The following is a 20556-nucleotide window of genomic DNA, read 5'->3' as shown; positions in this document are numbered from 1 at the left end:
CCCTGGGCCAAAGGCAGGTGCTAAACCGCTGAGTCACCCAGGGATCCCCATGTATTTTAAATATTTGAGTCAAATAGAAAGCCCTGGCCCAATTGACAAAAACTGATATGTTAATTTGGACACCATATTGGTTTTTTTTTCTTTTTTTTTCTGCATTGGAAACAAAGCACATCTCTGTACCATGAAACAGACTGATGTTCTGCTTATAATAATATATGAACCTAAAGGCAGGACTAATACATATCTTCCACTAACTATCAATGATTACAAACTCAGTGAACATTTCCCGAGTTGATTTAGTATCATTCCTTTGTAAACAAATGACCTTAGGATACTTGTCTATAGTACATTGTTCAAAGGTTCTAGGAAGACACTTCATTGATATGTTTCTTTTTTTTTTTTCCATTGATATGTTTCTTTAAAATTTATTTGTTTTGTAACTAACATAATTCAGATTTCATTGATTGGAATAGAGGAGTCTGTTGGGGGGAGACCTCTTTAGGGAAATGACAATTGAAACTGAGATGGGAAAGTTGAGACGAGATTAATTAGTCCAAGAACAAGAAAAAGAGCAATTCAGGCAGTGAGAATAGCATGTGTTATGACCCTGAGGAAGAAAAAGCTTGGCATATTCGAGGATATGGATGAAAACCAGAAATACTGGCCTCTTTGACCAGGCCAAATCATAAACCTGCCTGGTCTATGGTAGGTTATTTGCCTGTGCCCTGCAAAGCTGTGATTTGGCTTCTATGCAGACTTGATTGGCAGAGCAAAATGTGTATGCTTGGAAGACAGTTTATATACATAAATTGTATATGCTGTTCCATAGCATTTGACTCAGGGATTTCTGCTCTTATGGGATTTCTGATTGGAATCTGGCTGGCATATGTGCTGATCACATTATAAAAGAATGACTTTGTTATCTTAGTAAAAACTTCCTGGGTTTTCTCCTTAGCAGCTCAGGAATTTGAGGCATAGAATGAAAAGTTAGTGAAAGTATTGTAAAGAGGCCATCCATCCAATACCTCCTTCCTTTTGTATAAAGAATGGTAGAAAAAAGTCTCTCTTCGAGATAGCAATTGAGCTTTAGAGGAAAATTGTGTTTGGTTCTTTGTGGTCCTCTAAATAATTGCCAACCAGCCAGCCACAGCCTTAAACAGAGGTAGGAATGATCTAGGTTTTGAGTGTATATGTGAAATCAAACATGGAACAATGGAAGTCACATGCCCCCAGGAGGAAGTTAGGGCTCTGTTATAGGATAGTCATCTCTCTCACAATAAGGAAATGTAACTCCCAACCCAAACCCAAGTCACAGAAGTTAGTCATAGATCATAGACTATGAGTCCCAGAAAAAAGCTCAAAGAATGCAGAATCCAAATTCCCTCATTTTATAGATATGGAATCTCAGAGAGATGAAGTGACTCTTTATCTATGGAAAGACATGAAATGACTTGCTTCAGGACACACAGATAGTCAGAGATGAGCTAGGTCTAGACTCAAGTACTCTAATTTCTAGTCCAGTGCCTTTCTCACTAGGCCTTACTGACCCCCAAATAACTAAATTCATGTATCAACATTAAAAAAGAAAAAATACATTTAATACAAAATGATTCATAAGATTATATCTAATCTCAGGTACCTTATTAAAAAGCTACCATTTTGAATACCTGCAATGCAATTTGTAGCCACTGATGCCAGTTTTCAAATTTTGAAAATACTGGCTGTATCACATTGATTGTCATGAGTATTTTCTCATAAAATAGAGGATTGCCTATGTTATGTGACCAGATCTGCACCTTTCCTATGCACCCTGCCCACCCCTCCACTCTTCATCATGCTCACTCTTATGCCTCTTGTCTTATTAATTTCTCTCCTTTCAGAAGCAAAGAAATTCTGTCATTGTTTATCCTTTGATGAATTTTGGACTCTTAATATACCTTTTACTGATTTTAGAGATGTTATGAACTCTTGAAATAAAATCCACATCTGAAAGATCTACATAATCTAATTTCAGGAGAATTGGCTGGGTAGAAGTGTCTTAGCTTTGTGGATCATCATGTGTAAAGAAAATGGCCTAATCATATTTTTCATCTAGTTGTTGTTTTTAAAGTTTAGGAAATGGGACCAGCCATCAGATATGTTTAGCAAAGAAATACATTTAAGGTGAAGAAAAGAAATTGAAACTGGATGATTTTTTTTATATTTAGCAATCCATCTTTAGTCAGATTTAGTCATATTATGTAGCCATTACACGTGCAGTTTTAATGAAGGGAGAACATCACTCACTTCCCCATTGGACCCAATGGGAAGATCTGCCCGTTTGTTCCCACTGGAGGGTGTACCTGAGGTACACGTGCTATACAGTTGAAGAGGTTTGCTTCAAATGGACTTTGGCTCTGAATTTCTTCTTCCTGCTGCTTCTGTCCAGGGTAGGGGTTATTTGGAAGGAGTAAGATAAACACACCAGGAAACACATTCGTGAATATGGTATTAATTAATATTTTCTAACTTAGTGTGGCAAATACTGACTTCAGATAAATGCAAATCTCTACACATCTCAGTGTCTTCAGCATATTTTATGCAAATAGTTGTTAAGAATAAAAATTCTAATTTCAAATGAAGAAAATTCATGACATGCATCTTGGCTTGTGGTTTAATCACTGTATACCCAGGAAGGTATCGACAGTTGTCCCGTAGAAGCTATTAAAGTTGCTGTCCAAGGTTAAATGAAATTGCAGTTTATCAGAGCAGCATTGAGAAAATAAGGGAATCTGTTCATGGTTCTTGATTAATGCCAAGCGTGATCAACACAAGGGGGTTCATTAAGCTATACATCATGTGGGTAATTTAACATGTCATTGTGCTTGCTGTCTGCTTTGAGTGTGTACGGCCCTGAGTTTCAAAGTTGTATCCTGATGCCACTGAGTTCTGCACAGAAGCCTCCCTCTTTGGCTGTACATTTTCTATTATGCACACTTATTTTTTTAAACATGTGAAGCGTTTCATATACATTACTTAATATGTTTTGGGACAAAAGTATATCCTGGCTCTTTAATGGGTTCCCTTCATACTTTATATAATAAAACTTATTAGAAAACTCTTTTCTTTGGAATTTTTCTTTTTCCTTGATCATAGATATGCCTTAAAATCTGATGTGACGTGGAAAAAGCTTTTGAAATCATTAACTCAATCCCTGTTATTTTTAAAATATTCTTATTTGTGTGTTGTAGTTAAAATATCAGGTTTCAGAGGTTTACTTTTCAATGATTTTAATTTTTCTAGATGTGATGAAGCTTTTCTCTAAAAGTATAGAACTGCGATTTTGGCTTCTAGTTTTACTTAATCTTTTTCTTTACTTTATAAAATTAAAGTTGCCAATGTTATTAATATCGAATGGGATTTGACAGCTTATTAAAGAAAAAAATTTTGTGAAAGAATAAAAAATTATGATTAATCATTCCACATTACTTATTTATCTAATACATGGAATTCAATATAATCATGCTTTATCACTCTCACTTAAAAGTAGACTCTCCCCATCACTGAAGATTTATGAGATGCAATGAACTAGAGGCCAGGATCTCAGCCATAACATCAATGGTTGTTGCAAGAAGTACATGGCAAGGGAAATATGACCACATAGAATGTAGTCTTAATATTAAAATTTTTGAGCAGGAATTTAGAGACTAGGTTACTTGTCATGTAACTTTTAGTAATCCTGTGAATTGTGCATGCCAATTGGTAAAATGGGCAGAGTCCTAAAACTTCCTAAAATATCCCAGTATGACAACTGTATACTGATGACCATGGCTTGAACTTGGCTAATGTCCTATTAAGTTGGAATCTTCAAGGGTTTGTTTTAAAATGGATTCCCATGTGATATTGTAATGCTTTTTAACAGTTAGGCCTAAATACATATATGAAAGAAACTTCCATGACTGATGTGCAAAATATTGAGCTTTGTTTCTTGGGGGTGATAACCTCGTCAGCATCTACCATTCTTGGGAGGAGATTAGAATACCATTTAAGAGCTGGAGAAATCAAGTGCTAGCTTTTGAAGGCACACCTGAATAATGGAATGTTATTTTCATGTCTGCGTTTTGTTTTTGTTTTGGTGAGTTCTGAATGCAATACCTACAATATCCTCAAAGTGAACTGTTCGATTATTTAAATTGGGTGTTTGAAAATGTATTTTAATTAGGTCCGAGATCAAATTAGAATGGTGTCTAGTGAATACCAAATATTTTCAAAAGCAACACAACATAGAGTGTTTTCCTTCTTGGTATGTAAAGTAGGAAGGATGCATTGTCATTTACAGCTTTCATTCACAAGTCCCAGTAACTCTAAGATGGGTCTCCCCTAAAAAATACTGCTAAGGTCATTCATATGGTCAAGGTCCTCTCCTTGAACACTTTTTTTTTTTTTTTAAGTACTGATTGTTTTCTGCTTCCATTAATTGGCAAGGGTTTATTTACAAGACAATAATTAATTATACCTCTGGGAAGCTCAAGAGTCAACATGAATCAAAACAGTCTTGGTAAGGAACATGGAAGTCTCACATAATTAAGCAGGGCACTGGAGACCAATTGTTTATAGAATGATTTTGCTGGAGCTAATTGACACTAATTATTTAATCTGATTTTCTTCTTCCTAGTTATTCTTCTGTAGAGTCACTGCTTTCTGCTAATGATGTGCAGGCAACTATCAAGGTGCTCTATGCTCTATTCAGTGTAGCCAGCCTTCTTTATAGGAAAATGATATTGCTTAGATCCTTTCCCAGCATGCTACAGAGTGTTATATAAACAAACCACATAAGAAATCAACAGATGATCAATGGTAAAATCCTTATCAGGCAGTCATTTGTATTGATGGCTGTTAAATCTTTTTCTCACAAAAGAATAGTCCAGTTTTCACTCAGATATAAGTTAAATTCATTTAAACTAAAAAAATGTGTATGCAATGAACTCATAGTTTCCACACAATATTTTTATGCATGAGATGAGATGAAGCCTGGAGTATGATTGAAAAGAAAAGCAGAACATTTATGCAGCTGCCTAAATAAGAAGAAATATTCCAGTTGAGTGTATAGTGAAACTTAGGGTGCCAATTACATGCAAACATGCTACTTTCTATACGGGAGCTATGCTGATGGGTAAATAAAAACTTGGGTAAAATGCTAGCTAAGTAAGAAGCATGCAATATAAATTGCATTTTCTAGTACCAAGTGTCTCTGTGGTTTTTGCTTATGGGCGGCTCCCTCTGAACATCACAGTTCCATGACAGCATTCCTAGTTGAGATAATCAAAGATGGGCATTAATTTACTGGTTGTATGTTTTGATTCATTAGCTTCTTAATCCTCCACCATTTTTAGGCTGTTGCATTTTGTGTAAGATGCAGATTCTAACTATCCTTCTGGCTAAGAAATGAGGAAACATGGAATCTCTACCTGTTTGTAGTACTATGGAGAATCTGAGGTTTAATTTTGTTTTTTTTTTTAAATATTTTATTTATTTATTCATGAGACACACACACACACACACACACACACACACACACAGAGGCAGAGACACAGGCAGAGGGAGAAGCAGGCTCCTTGCAGGGAGCCCGACGTGGGACTTGATCCTGGGTCTCCATGATCATACACTGGGCTGAAAGCAGCGCTAAACCGATGAGCCACCCGGGCTGCCCCGAGGTTTAATCTTGGATCCCTATTGCCCACATCATCCTCTCTGGGTACAACCCCACCCACCTTTCTGGCGATGTCCTAAGCTAGCTTGCACTAGTCTCTTTCCTAAATCATTCTTCCCACTCTATTTTCTTTTTCTGCCATTAAAAGTTACATGTTCTATAATTTATCCCTCAATCTCTCCATTCTCTGATAGAGTGACAGGTAGCTAAGGAGTCCATGGTTGATTTTAACATGCACAGTTTCCCACATCATTGCCTTTAGGATTTTATCAATAATTTGTTCACTGTAGAGTGCCATGAAGAACTTAGTGTAGTGGGAGGATTTAGATGTGAAAAAAATATTTGGGGATATTGTGACAAGTGCAATGGCAAGTTGTAGAATTCAGAGTGCAAGGACATTCAGCCAATCTGAGGATCAGTTAAAGCATCCTAGAAAGTTGAGGAGTAGTCTTCCTGCCTGACTCAAAGAATTCAGTAAGCGTGATTAAAATTCATCCTGAGTTAAGTACCTAAATAAGTAAAAGGGGCCTCAAAGGCAGTTCTTTTTTTAGAAAATACTGTGAGATATAAAGATTGCCCTTATTTTTTAAAAGATTTTATTTCATTTATTTACTCATGAGAGACAGAGAGAGAAAGGCAGAGACACAGGCAGAGGAAAAAGCAGGCTCCACGCAGGGAGCCCGATGTGGGACTCCATCCTGGGACTTAAGGATCACAACCTGAGCTGAAGGCGGTGCTAAACCACTGAGCTATCCCGGTACCCAGGGATTGCCCTTATTATGCCAGACACTGTTCTAAAGACTTTACATGCCTAACTCAGTGAATCTTCCCAAAAATCAGATGAGGAAAAATTTTTTTAGTATTTATTCAATTATCTCCATTCTAGAGATGAGGAATTAAGGTTCTGTAACTTGCCCAAGATCACACAACTGCTGAGTTGTGGAGATGAGATTCAACTGATGTGGTCTGACCCCAGAGCTGAGTTCTTAACCATGGTGTCTGGAGGGGACCATGGTGTCTATCAGGGGGCTGATAGTGACTGATAGTTGTATTCCTAGGTCTTTGGTCAGTGTGAGTCTCAATCCTGTCTTTTCATTACATTCACTCAAGGGGGATTGATCGATTGATTGATTGATTGATTTCATGAGAGACACAGAGAGAGAGGCAGAGACATAGGTAGAGGGAGAAGCAGGCTCCCTCCGGGAGCTCGATGCAGGACTTGATTCCAGGACTCCAGGATCATGACCTGAGCCAAAGGCAGATGCTCAACCAATGAGCCACCCAGGAGCTCTGTAAGGAGTATTTTAAAAGAAGAATTAAACTCTGGGGGGTGGGACCCTGGCATGGGTGCCTTTCAAATGCACCCCCTGTGATTCTGATGTACAGTCAACCTTTTAAGTCCTGTTCTAGGCCCTGAAGAGGGAGCCATTTCCCACCCACCTCCTGTAGATGCGCATTACCACAGTTTCTAAAGGTTGTAAAAGCTTGCCAACAGTCCTTTGGCAGGAAGCAGTTGCTCAGGTACCAATTCTCAATGCCAAAGAGTCAAACTCAATAGATCCCAGGTCTCTACATTTGCAAATAAATCAAACTGTGATCATGGTTGGTCCTGACAGCCACAGACAGAGGGCTTCCTGAATGCCTTGTCTGTTCAACCACTGGTGTAATTCCAACATTTCTCCTATAGAATTATCGGCATTTTATTTATCTATTTATCTATCTGTTTATTTATTTATTTATTAGATTTTATTTATTCATAAGAGACACAGAGAGCGAGAGGCAGAGACATAGGCAGAGGGAGAAGCAGACTCTCTGCAGGGAGCCCAATATGGGACTCTATCCCAGGACCCCGCCAGGACCACAACCTGAGCCGACGGCAGATACTCAACCACTGAGACACCCAGGTTCCCCTAGAATTATCTGCATTTTAGATTTAACTGATTGTGTTTTGTTCTTTAGCATACTTTCTATTCCTTGTATTTCCTGTAAATGGTTTTTAAGATCTAGACCCTTGATTACATAGGGACTCTGATTACAAAGGATACTTTATAAATATTTGTATTTCCTACCACAGCAGGAGGAACGTAATACCTGGTTGTCCAGCTTTTAAGGATGATAAAAATGATCAGTGAAGTCAAACGTCGCCACTCTGAAACTTCCATTATAAAGTTTCCCATCAACCTTTCACCTAATGGCTTTTAGCTGTTGAAGATTGTTGCAAGATCAGTTATGTCATCAGAATTTGCAAAATAGTGGTATCCTAATTCAACTCTTCCTTTTGCATTTATTAACCACATTTCTTCTATAAGTAGGAGAACTTTTGCTCATCAACTATTTAATCTGAAATTAATGTATATAGTAAAATGCTTGGGTTTTTTTCTCCTATCAATTTTCAGAGTAATGAATTTGATGTCCTGATAATCTTTAAAGAAAATTCACTTTTCTTTTTGTAGTCATAATTCTTCTTCTTACATTGTCCCATTTTCAACTTGAAGAACTGCTTCAAGTTGATTGCTCTGTTCATTTGATGTGACTCTATTAGACGTTGATAGCAATCAGATATCCTAGACACATTCTGTGTAATTTCTGCTCCAGCCCTGGAATCAGCCCTGGTTCCTTTTTAGTGGGAATGGTATTTAAAGGTCCTGATCTGGGCTTTAGGGGTGCTTATTGCTACTGGGTTGTCACTGGCTCGAAATCTTTTTATTTGGCAGATATGATATGTTTTTAAGAAAGAGAGAAATAAATCATGGACATGCACTAATATTTCCAATCCCAAAACAAAATTACACCCTTTTTTATTTAATACTTTTGTTTTTATATTTGTATCTTTTTTCTCTTAACTGAAAATCTAGCTTCCCAATAATGTTAACATAATCCATGATCATTTATTTGCTTTATCCTTCTCTGTTTCTCTCCATTTGCATATGAATATGTATGTTTACAGGTATGTGAATATATATGATATTTTTACCCACAGCTCTATGTAAGAGACTCAAATTGAAAGCAGTTTAATATTTCATTGTGATTCCTTTGTCTTTTTGATTTTTACTGCTAGAACTGTATAGTTAAATTCTTCGTTTTAAAGTCATTTGAAATAATATGGTTATGCCTCCATATTAATAAATAACTAGATTCATTTTCAATATGTTTCCAATTTTAAAGGATTCCCCTTTATAAAAACTTGTTTTAAATTATGTAAAACAGTTAAATAGTTTCTGAGTCAAAACCATAAAATAGCTCAGAGAGATCTAACTTTTGTCTTAGTCCTCTTCTTTTTTTCTCTTATCCCAGGTAGGTAAGTATTTTTGTTTTTTGGCTTATTCTTCCATAGTTTCTTTTTTTTTTTTTTTACGATTTTATTTATATATTTATTTTACGGAGACAGACAGATAGCACAAGCAGGGAGAGCTTCAGAGGGAGAAGTGGGCTCCCCACTGAGCAGGGAGCCTGATGCGGGGCTTGACCCCAGGACCCTGGGATCAGTCTCCAGCTTACTTTTTGCCAGCAGTCTCTGTGACTTTCCTCATACTGTTCTTGCATTCCTTTCATTGTTTTCTTGCAAGTCTATGTTTGGGTTCATTTTTCTTTGCATTTTCCAAGGAATCCTAAATCATGCCAAAGCCAGTTGTCTTGCCACCACCAAAATGGGTTCTGAATTCAAATACAAAGATGACATCTTTGGTGTGGTCTTGTACATTTTGGCTAGTTTTCCCCAAATTTCTTGTCTTAGATACTGTTGCCTTTCCAGGGTGAAGAATATCAATGACCATTTGTTTCCACTGAAATGGCTAATTGGTCATGAATTTCCGGGTCCAGATAGTTACTATGTCGTTCATGATGGCAGCCGAGTTTCAAGCCCCTGGAGAGGAAAAGAGCTCCTAGTTCTTTTTAGTTGCAACATGATTTCTCATATTCAGTTCTCTTAGCTTCTGAAGAAGTCCAGTCTTTTTGGTTCACCTCCTCATTTCTTGTCCATATTGCCTTCTGCCACACATACAAGGCTTCAGCACTTGGTCTTGCTTGGAATAGGCATTCACTAAATGTTGGATGACTAGAATATATGCAGCAATGAGGTTTCCTTCATTTTACTCACAGAGAAACTCTAAAGGTAAGACCCATCTTTTCTTTCTTGATTTGCCCCTTGTTTTTTAGCCTGGATAACCTTAACAATAATCTTATCTCTTCCTGCTCTAAATCTGCTGCTTTCTGAGTCCAGTTTCTCTTTGATCTCCTGTCCTCATCATCCTCATCGGGCTAGCATATCTGATCCTGCCTCCCCATAGTCCTGGATGGCAATAGATTTCAGGTTATGGAGATTTTTCTATCTTAAAGGTTCTCTTCTCCAGCATCACTTCTCTCAATAACTCATCCATTCTCAGTTATGACATGAAGCTATCTTTAAAGAAATGTCTTTTTGCTATTTACTTATACCCTATTTCATTCCAGAGGGGATTCTAGCCACTTAACTATGACTATATTATAGTTATCTAGTGGCTGACCAGAATATTGGAGAAGGATTTTAATTATGGACATAAAAACTCCTACATATACATCAGGCAAACCTATCAGAAGCATTTTGATATTGAAATAATTGCTAATATACTGTGTGTTATTACTAAATTAAAAAGCATGTTCAGGGAAGAAAAAGTCATGTTCAGTAAAGCAGATAATCATAGTATGTGGCTTATAAAATTTTACATGCCTCTTTATAGGAATGTAATTCCTAAGGTTAATCAGAAGCTCCTGCAGGCTGCCTTTATCTTATCATGGTTTCTAATCCATCTGAGTTTGGGAATGTGAATTATCTCAAAAGCTAAACTTTAACTAAACTCTCCAGTGGACTTATAAAAGACATTCTTGAGAGCGATTGAAATTTATTTTTTCTAAAGAAGCTGTTTTTGTGGTAGATATAGAGACATGAAAGGTGAAAATACATTTGCCCTATTTCCCTGTTCATAAGGGAATTTAAGAAATCACCAATGTAAGAATAATCGATCACATTTTCTCCCTTCTAAGTTTTTTATTCTGTATATAAAGTTTTTTATTCTGTATGACAGTCTTTAATACATGCTCAGATTATGAAGTATAGATCATACATACATGTAGTAAAAAGAAAAGAATAAAATCTTTCCCTAAGCAACTGTGATAAACACTATTAATATTTTGATTTATTTCATTTCAGTATTTTTCTAAATATAAAATAGAAATTTATATAATTTGAAATGCAGTTGAACTTATATTACATGTAGTGTTTTTTGTCTTGCTTTTCTTCCCTTGCCATTATGCTTATTAAGCATCTTTAAACCAGATCATTAACAATTCTTTGTGATACAGTTTTAATATTTTCACAGTATTCCATCTAGAAATTGCAAAATTTATGCAATCATTCCTCTGTTGTCTCACAATTATGCTCTTTATAAATTTTTAAAGTATAAACTGTTGTTCACATTTTAGGTAACTTCCTCAGGCCATACTCCAAAAGTGAAATTACTAAGGCCCATTTGGCTCTGTGTTTGCTCTGTCACCCCTACTCTTAATTGAGATGATCAAGTCCATCAGGAAGTATAGGGGATATAACTTTTGTCCTAATATCAATCGTAATGCATAGAATTCCTGTCAGGAAGAGTTGTCATTACTTAATGATAGCATCCCTTGGCATGAATAGATTTTTAGTTCTAGCAGGTCTCAGATGGCTTGGCACGAATAGTGCAAGGACACTGAGGAGAATACAGGATTGCTGGGTTCTAGTCTCCACTTTTCCACAATCTACTTGTATGACCTCAGCTGCACTAACACCTCTATGCCTTAGGTTTCTAGTCTACAGAATGAGGGACTTGTACTATATTAACTAAAATTTCTGCTAGTTCTCAGATTCCCTGATTTTATGTTTGGGAGTTGATGGTGACCCACCCAGGTGCAAAGGCTACTGTCTAAAGATGTGGCTGGTTGGATTCCTGTTTGTCATCTCATCAAAGCCCTTCTTTCTTAGCAAATGAGATGACCACATTGTTCTTTGGCCCAGTTCTAGTTGTTCTAGTTTATGCAGCTTACTTGAAGAAGTACCAAGTTACCTGACAGTCCTGTTTGAATCTGCCTCTCATCCTCTGGCAAACTCTTTTCACTCTACATGTCACAGTCTTCAAGAACAGTTCTAGGGCACCCCGGGTGGCGCAGCGGTTTAGCGCCGCCTGCAGCCTGGGGTGTGATCCTGGAGACCTGGGATCGAGTCCCACATCGGGCTTCCTGCATGGAGCCTGCTTCTCCCTCTGCCTGTGTCTCTGCCTCTCTCTCGCTCTCTCTGAATGAATAAATAAATAAATCTTAAAAAAAAAAAAAAAGAACAGTTCTAGAGGCAATCATCTGGAAGTTTCTGCTCACTAATAACTCAGACCTTTCATCTGCCTATGTAAGGAGACATGCAAATCAGGAGTGTCAGCTCTCTACTAAACCTACTACTTGTCATCCATCCTCTGACAAATGATGCTTAGTAGTAAAAGACAAATTTTCTTTAAGAAGTTCAAAATGTTCCTTGGAGCATGAGATAGAGGAATATAGTATTAATTTGACATTGATCTTCAGCCTAAGGTAAAGGTTTACAGAGAGGCAATTGTAGCCAACTTACCATGTGGCTATGACATTGGGGAACTGCCAACAACATCTCTTTTAAGAACAAGATCAGAACTCACCAAGCCATCCATACTCACCCTCAAATAGAAGAAGATGGCCACTGACAGAAGGATCTCAGAGCAAAGATTGTTATACTGCATTGGTTCTCAAATTTTAGTATGTGTGAGAACCATGTGTCAAAACAGATTGCTGGACCTTATCTCCAGTGCTTCTGATTCAGTGGGTCTAGGATAGGGCACAAGAATTTGTATTTTTCTTAAATGCACAGACAAGCTGATGATGCTGGTCCAAAGACCACACTTTGAGAATCAATGGCCTACTGGATTTGAAGAACACTTCACTGTAATTACACTGGCACCTTCCATTTGAATGAAAGGTGAGGTTGCAATAAGATGTTAGGTCGCTTTTATAAGGACAGGTGAAGGGTACTGGCTACAGTAGGGGTGGCAATAGGTAGTCTACAGAGACTAACCCAAGGAGAGTCAAAGTAGTACAATAGAGAAGGAAAAAAAAAGCGTAATGGCTGAAGGTGTTCCTAGTGGAATTTGGCTGTCAGAGTTGAGCACCTAAGCCTAGAGAAGAAGCCACTATGGTAAGAAGCTTAACTGGCAGCCAAGTTCCTTCTTTACAGAATAACAATCTATAGGTCAGTTACACATTGAACTAGTTAATTATCAGCTTCTATCAGTTTACACCTTTCTCAGTCAGTAATGTTACATCTAGTTTTCTCTGAAAATATGAATAATAGTGATAGATTGCTAATAGAGTAGGCTATTATGGAGTATTGGCTCATAGGAAACATTTCCTTTTTTTGTATTTTTTTCCACATAAAATTTTTTCACATTTATATGATCTGCATCTTCAAGTACTTGCCACTTGCAAAGGGAGTTCGATATACCGCAGCTCCCAGGGATATGGTAGGAAGAACTTTACTTCATAGTTATTGTCTCCTAGAGGCCCTCCTTCTTGTCCAAGTGTCCAAGTTCCAGCCAGAGAATCAATGGGGAGCAAACCAGGATCAATTTTAATTGATTCAGGTTTTTAATAATTGGCATTCTTCCCTAATGCTTGTCAGAGTAACAACTAGGGTCTGATGCCCTGTAATTTTAACTCCCCTTCTAAATGCATATTACTGTATAGCAGCTATTGTACCTACAAACAGCACCCTGCCACCATGGTATGTCAGAAGAAGTCGGGGAGCAGAATAAAGGAGAGATGTGGCAAAACTGTGCTTATATGTGTTTGCTTACACACTCGGACACAAACACATGGGCTCCAACTGTCATGGTTTTGAGCAAGATGCCCATTTCTGATAACAAAATAATGCATAGAGAATACATTTTTAGCAAATATCAAATTGATATTCTTTAATTTCCTCCTAAACACATATTTGTGAACCCCTCTAAGATTGTGTCAAGAGATTACTTTTTCCAAAGCAGGAGAAAACAGGATTAGGAAGAGTCTTGAAAACCAAGTTTGGTTACTAGAGGACACCAGAAACCTAGCAAATGTGGAAGACAGTGTGGGTTGCCTCCTTAATAGTTATTCCCTCCTTCTAATCTTGCTAACAGAATTCAGACTTTTGAGGCAGCCATTGTGCTGCCAAAAGTTTCACGCCTCAAGGGGTGAAACTTGAGGGTTTAAGTAAATCACAGTAATCTAAAATAACTGAGAAGTGCTCAAAAGAGACTGTATAAATCAACAGTTGTCCAATTTGGTGACATATTACATTCAACTAAGGAGCTAAAAAAATAGTGAAGTCTGGCCTCTACCCCCCAAAATACTGATTTAATTGGGGTGTGAGTGAGACAGAGCATTAGTATTTATATTTATTTTATACCATGTATATTATTATAGTATATATTAATATTTGTGAAAGCCCAACAGCAGCTATGGATGAAAATCATTGGCTTAAATTTTTGAAGTCACTAAATTTTAAAACAAATCAACTATATTTAATAGTCACTCTTTGATATAATAGTCACACTCTTTGATATAAAAAATTTTTTTAAAAAAGATTTTATTTGGGATCCCTGGGTGGCGCAGCGGTTTGGCGCCTGCCTTTGGCCCAGGGCGCGATCCTGGAGACCCGGGATCAAATCCCACATCGGGCTCCCGGTGCATGGAGCCTGCTTCTCCCTCTGCCTGTGTCTCTGCGCCTCTCTCTCTCTCTCTGTGACTATCATAAATAAATAAAAATTAAAAAAAATTAAAAAAAAAGATTTTATTTATTTATTCATGAGAGATACAGAGAGAGAGAGGCAGAGACATAGGCAGAGGGAGAAGCTAGCTCCATGCAGGGAGCCTGATGTGGGACTCGATCCAGGGATTCTGGGATCATGCCCTGAGCCAAAGGCAGACACTCAACCACTAAGCCACCCAGGCATCCCTGATATAAGAATATTTAAAGACAAAATCAGGAAACTATATTTCCCCTGTACTTCTGAATTATAGTTAGAAAACATGTGCACCTGCTTAAATATTCATTTTTAAGCCCTGTCACAGGTATTTTTCCATATGCTCTCATTAAATTCTTACAACACTACAAAAAAGTACCATTACTATCCCCATTTTATAGATCAGAATATTGAGTCTAAGCAGGGAGGTAGTCAGTGGAGTCAAATTCAGATGTTTTGGGTTCCAAACTTCATAATCTTTCCACTCTAATGTATTGCTTTTCAAAAGCTTTCTCTTGGGGCCCCTGGCTGGCTCACTTGGAAGAGCATGTGACTCTTCATCTCAGGGTTGTGAATTTGAGTTCCACGATGGGTGCAGAGACTATTTAAATAAACAATTTTTTTAAAAGATTTTATTTATTTATTCATGAGAGAGACACACACACACACACAGAGGCAGACACACAGGCAGAGGGAGAAGCAGGCTCATGCAGGGAGCCAGATGTGGGACTCAATCCCACGACTCCAGGATCATGCCCTGGGCTGAAGACAGGCATTAAACCCCTGAGCCACCCAGGGATCCCAAATAAATATTTTTTTTTTTAAAAAAAGCTTTCTCTTTTCATTTACTTCCCAATAGCTGGTTCCTATTCCCTGCTTCTTCAATACAAATCCAAGACACTGACTTAGCATTTCTGACTCTCCACCCTAATGCTCTAACACCTAAATTTAATATTCAGTTCAGTCATGACCCAGCCCTACTGGTCTGCTTTTTGGGATCAAGACTGTGTCTATTAGTTCAAATCCTGAAGTTACACTCTTCAACTGCTAGGAGCCTTCCAGTGCCTCCAATCCTGGAGGAACAACAGGTAGTGCTTTGAACTTCTAGATAACGCACTTTTAGAAGCGGCTTTCCACTTGTGCAAACATTTGCTGTGAGTCATCAGGAATTAAATCATCTGTACATTGTGTCGTCATTTTTGGGATGTTAATGATCAGGGCTAGCCATCTACACTCAGCTGTCTGGGTAAAACTCAGATGTCAATTGTAGTGAAACATTCTTGTAATGAACTGTAACTTTTTTTCTTTTTAAAGATTTTATTTATTTTAGAGAGAGCGTACTCACAAGCAGGGGGAGGGGGCAGAGGGAGAGAGAAAAAAAGAGGATCCCAAGCAGACTCTTTGCTGAGCATGTAGCCTGACACAGGGCTCCATCTCATGATCCTGAGATCGTGACCTGAGCTGAAATTGAGAGTCAGAGGCTTAATAGACAGCTACCCAGGCACCCCTGAGCTGTAATTGTTAATACATCTTGCCGGAGAGCCTAAGGTCTGAATTCCTTCTTTCACCACCAGAGGCCAAAAGCCCTAAGTCATTTGTTATTATTAGTATTTTTCTTGGCTGTCAACCAATATTCTCTACCCATAATCAGTGTATATTTCTTTGGAAGAAAATTCTTGGGACGCCTGGGTGGCTCAGCGTTTGGGCATCTGCCTTTGGCTTAGGACGTGGTCCCCAGGTCCTGGGATTGAGTCCCGCATCGGGCTCCTTGCATGGAGCCTGCTTCTCCCTCTGCCTGTGTCTCTGCCTCTCTCTTTCTCTCTCTGTCTCTCATGAATAAATAAATAAAATCTTAAAAAAAAATTCTCAAGCCAATATTAACTGACTTGATTTATTCTGTTTCTGGTATTTTTCTTACTTATGTTTCAGTCTGTTGCATCTAAGCTGTTGAATTCTATTAAGATGGCCCATTTTCCAAATGACCAAAGTAGTTGTGAAAAATATCAGTTAACTTTCTGAATAATATAGTACCTCAATTCATGTTGGTTTGCACTCACTGAACATGCCGTTTTTTTACTGTGTAAATATGACAGAAGTATATTGATCTTCTCTCTTAAGTGCTTAATCAAACTCTATTAATACTGTTGGCCGTAAACCATCAGAAAGACATGGCTTTGAAATGTTTGCATCTATGAATCAAACTTAAATAATTTATCAGAAGACTATTTTTTCTGGGCCTAAGGGGAGTTGATCCTAGGTTTTTCATGTTGTGTTATTAACTTGCATGTTAGCTTTGTCTAATTCTATGTAAAGTATGCTGATTTATTAGACTGCTCACTCTACAGTAAACCGTAATTGGATGCTCTTGAAAGAATGAGTTTCATTGATCTAGTCAATGACCACAGATATTACCGAAGTAAACCTCTTAACAGTGTTGGGGCGTATTTTGGCCGTGATCAATGTTTCTGAATCTTCCCTTGTATTTTTTTTGTTTTGTTTTGTTTTATTTAGCACTATCTGCATTGATTTAAATCTGTAGCAAATGTTAAGTGCTAAATTTATCTTGACACAAAGTTTCATTACTTTTCTGGAGATGCAAACTTTTCTTTGTTTATTATAGATTAAAAATCTTCCCTGACAGCCTTTGAAAATAATCTATTTGTACTTATGTCAATATGCATCAACGGTTGACAATAAGTAAAGTGAAAAATTAAAGACATTGCCCTTAAATAATTAAATTGAGTTTCTTACTTCTCCCCTCCCTTCCTCCTCCCTCCTTCCTTCCAAAAGATTGCAAGTGTCTCCCTTGGTGGTTTCTAAAGAAATTCTGAATTTTCTAAAAACAAAATGTCAAGTTCAATAGGTTTGAGTCTTTTCTGTATGCCTATGAATGAGTAGAAATTGACAAGTAATGTGCTAGAGGATGAATAATGGGCTTGATCTTGACAGAGCCAGAGCCCCTAAGAACTAGCTTCTATCATGGAGTGTGCTGGCCTTGCAAGTAACTTTCCATCCTATTTAACAAAATTAAGCCTGAAGAAAAAAATCAGGGATAGGTTCTAAACTCCGTGTGAGCTATTTATCAGTCTTCTGAATCATATATCATGAGAAATATAGAATATCCAGTTTAGTAACATTTTATTAGAATGACAAGACAAAGAGGGAAAAAGAAAAAAAAACACAGCAGGTATATGCATGGTGGACTTTGTGGTTAAAGTAGAAGTTACCTGAGAATGTTTGATTTTTACGTCCCTCATTTTAAAATACATGATAAGCGTAAATTATTCCCTGGATGTAAAGAAAATAAGGGACACTGTATATTTGGCTTTCTTTCAAAAATTAGTATAAGCAGGCTGTACACACACATTATAAAATTCAGAAAGTAGCAAAAGGATTTGAGGTGAAAAGTCTTCCCTCTACTCTCCAGTAGCTAGCTATTTACCTAATCACCTCCCTGCAAGCAACTAGTTACCTGTTTTTTGAATGTACTTCTAGAAACACATTCCTGCACTTACAGCTACGTGTGTATATACGTATGTGTGCATGTATACATAAACGGTAGCACATTGCAGTGTTCACCACCTTGAGTTGTTTTTTAAACGATGCTTTTAAAAGAGTTTTCCATGTCATTACACACATTTGTCTCATACTTTTTTTTAAAAGATTTTATTTATTTATTCATGATAGACATAGAGAGAGAGAGGCAGAGACATAGGCAGAGGGAGAAGCAGGCTCCATGCCGGAGCCTGATGTGGGACTAGATCCTGGGTCCCCAGAATCACGCCCCAGGCCAAAGGCAACGAACCGCTGAGCCACCCAGGGATCCCCTGTCTCATACTTTAAAAAAAAACTGCACAATAATTCACTCTATGGATGTTCTATGATTTATTTAATCAGACCTCCATTGTTGGACGTTTAGGTCTTTTCCAATACCTTGCTGTATGAATAGCATTGCAACAAATATCCTTTCACAGATTATTTCTCTTATATATGTAAGTATATCTATAGGTTATATTTGTGAGTGGAATTGTTGGGTCGAAGGGCATGTTTAACTGAAGTTTTGGCAAGCATTGCCAGGGTGATATTTAAATCTTTAACAGTTGCCACAGCACGGGCTGTAATCAGTCAGAATGGATGCCAGCCGCAGGCAACTGGTCAAGGCTGGATATCAGATGTGAACTCTGTCAAACTGCCCCTCCGATGTAATTGATTGGTTTCCTTTTTTTTTTTTAATTTAAGATTTTATTTATTTATTCATGAGAGACACAGAGAGAGAGACAGAGACAGAGAGACAGGCAGAGAGAGAAGCAGGCTCCATGCAGGGAGCCGGATGTGGGACTTAATCCTGGGACTCCAGAATCAGGCTCTGGGCTAACGTGGAGCTAAACTGCTGAGCTACCCAGGCTGCCTGATTGGTTTCCTTTAAATCAGGTTGATGAGAATACATACCATGCTCTTCCATTATTATTTCCATTTATAGAATTACTAAATCTCAACAGTATTTGTATGGACATTATTGCCAACAAAATATTACCTGGAGACCACTGGTAGATGGCGGTGGTAAATTGCCATATTCAAACTACATATTAAATGTAGTAAACTGGGATGCCTGGGTGGCTCAGTGGTTGAGCGTGTGTCTTTGGCTCAGGGTGTGGTCCTGGAACTCTGGGATTCCTGCATGGAGCCCGCTTCTCCCTCTATCTCTGCCTCTCTCTCTCTCTCTCTCTCTCTGTCTCTCATGAATAAATAAATAAAATCTTTTAAAAAAAAATAAATGTAGTAAACTATTCATAACAAAGACAAATTCAGCATTGCCTATCAACATTAATGCCTTGCAGGAGTCCCTGCCCATGTAACTAAGTGAGAAGAGCAAAGGGCCGGTCTGCTTCTCCCATTAGAAGGTAAGCTTCATGGGGCAGTAAGTTGTTTTTATTTCCTGCAACATTATCTTCAACACCTAGAACAATGCCTCGTGGTAGTCAGAGTGCAAAAAATCTATTTCCCTACTGATTAAATAAATGGACATTGAACTGAGAATCAGGGAGATAAAGACTCTCCCCTACAAGGATGCTGAAAGGTTGTAAATATTCACATAGTAACACTTGCTTTTTTGGTTAAATATTTTCTGTTTCTTAACATTTGGAAATTGGTCATTTATTAAAGATATACACTGAAGTCAAAATTGTTGAAACAAAGCCTGGATTTCACCATTAGGCCTTTTAAATTAAGCTCCTTGAAGAAGAGTGTCTATGTTTGAATATTCTTAGATCATGATTATTGCTAAAATTTGCACATTTTATAATGTGGTAATTGTATCTAGCTAGTGGATGTCTTTTGTTTTGGAGGGCTGGGGTGTAGATACTTTCAAATGTAGAATTTAACACCTGAAGTAGTAATTATGTGTACTTAGAAATTACAGGGTAGAAATTGGAAATTGGAATGGAAAAGGCAGGTTATAGAAAATAATATGCAATATATAGATGTATGTGTTGAGTACTGTGGGGACACATAGCAAAAAATGCTTGTGATACCTTAAAACAGAGTTGCTAAGTTTCTTAATTCTCTCCCGCCTCCCTTCCACCTCCAATTCATGAGAAACAATGAAGTAAAGTCATGTAACAAGATGATGGTTCTAAAACACTACAGTGGTAACATGGAATTCAGTGCTCTCTCATAAATTTAAATTGTCTGAGAAAAGTATGATCTAGAAATATTGTTTCATGTATAATACAACGTCTTCACAACAAACTGAATTATTTGGACTTCTTCAGCCTTTCTCCCACATAAATGTAATACTGTGTTATAAGCACAGGGACTTGAAATGACTAAAAAAAAAAAAATGCCCAGAATTTCAGGTGAACGAAAAGTAGCTAAATGTAGTAGGGAGTCTATACGGAAATTTTAAGAGAGCCTGAATGCTGTGCAATTTCCTGGAAAGGCTCTCACTCTACACTCCACAAGGAGTGGGTTTATTTGGTTCACCATCATATTCTAGGACGGGGCACATAGTACGTACTCAACAAATATTTGTTGAATGAGTAGGAAGCATATTCTGTGTTT

At 37.6% G+C, this 20556-nt stretch overlaps 1 long non-coding RNA gene across 3 annotated transcripts in view; it reads left to right on the top strand.

The window, feature by feature from the left end:
- LOC140609494 (uncharacterized) overlaps positions 1 to 20556 on the top strand; it is an 82989-nt gene that overhangs the window by 21255 nt on the left and 41178 nt on the right. For all 3 annotated transcript variants that reach the window (XR_012011318.1, XR_012011316.1, XR_012011317.1), the window contains exon 3: positions 19335 to 19397. This is a non-coding gene — a long non-coding RNA (uncharacterized lncRNA). The remainder of the gene's footprint in view (positions 1 to 19334; positions 19398 to 20556) is intronic.

The sequence above is a fragment of the Canis lupus genome, chromosome 18, assembly GCF_048164855.1.
Source record: "Canis lupus baileyi chromosome 18, mCanLup2.hap1, whole genome shotgun sequence".
NCBI lineage: Eukaryota > Metazoa > Chordata > Mammalia > Carnivora > Canidae > Canis > Canis lupus.
Note: the sequence above shows the minus strand (reverse complement) of the source record. Positions and strands in the feature narration are given on the sequence as shown.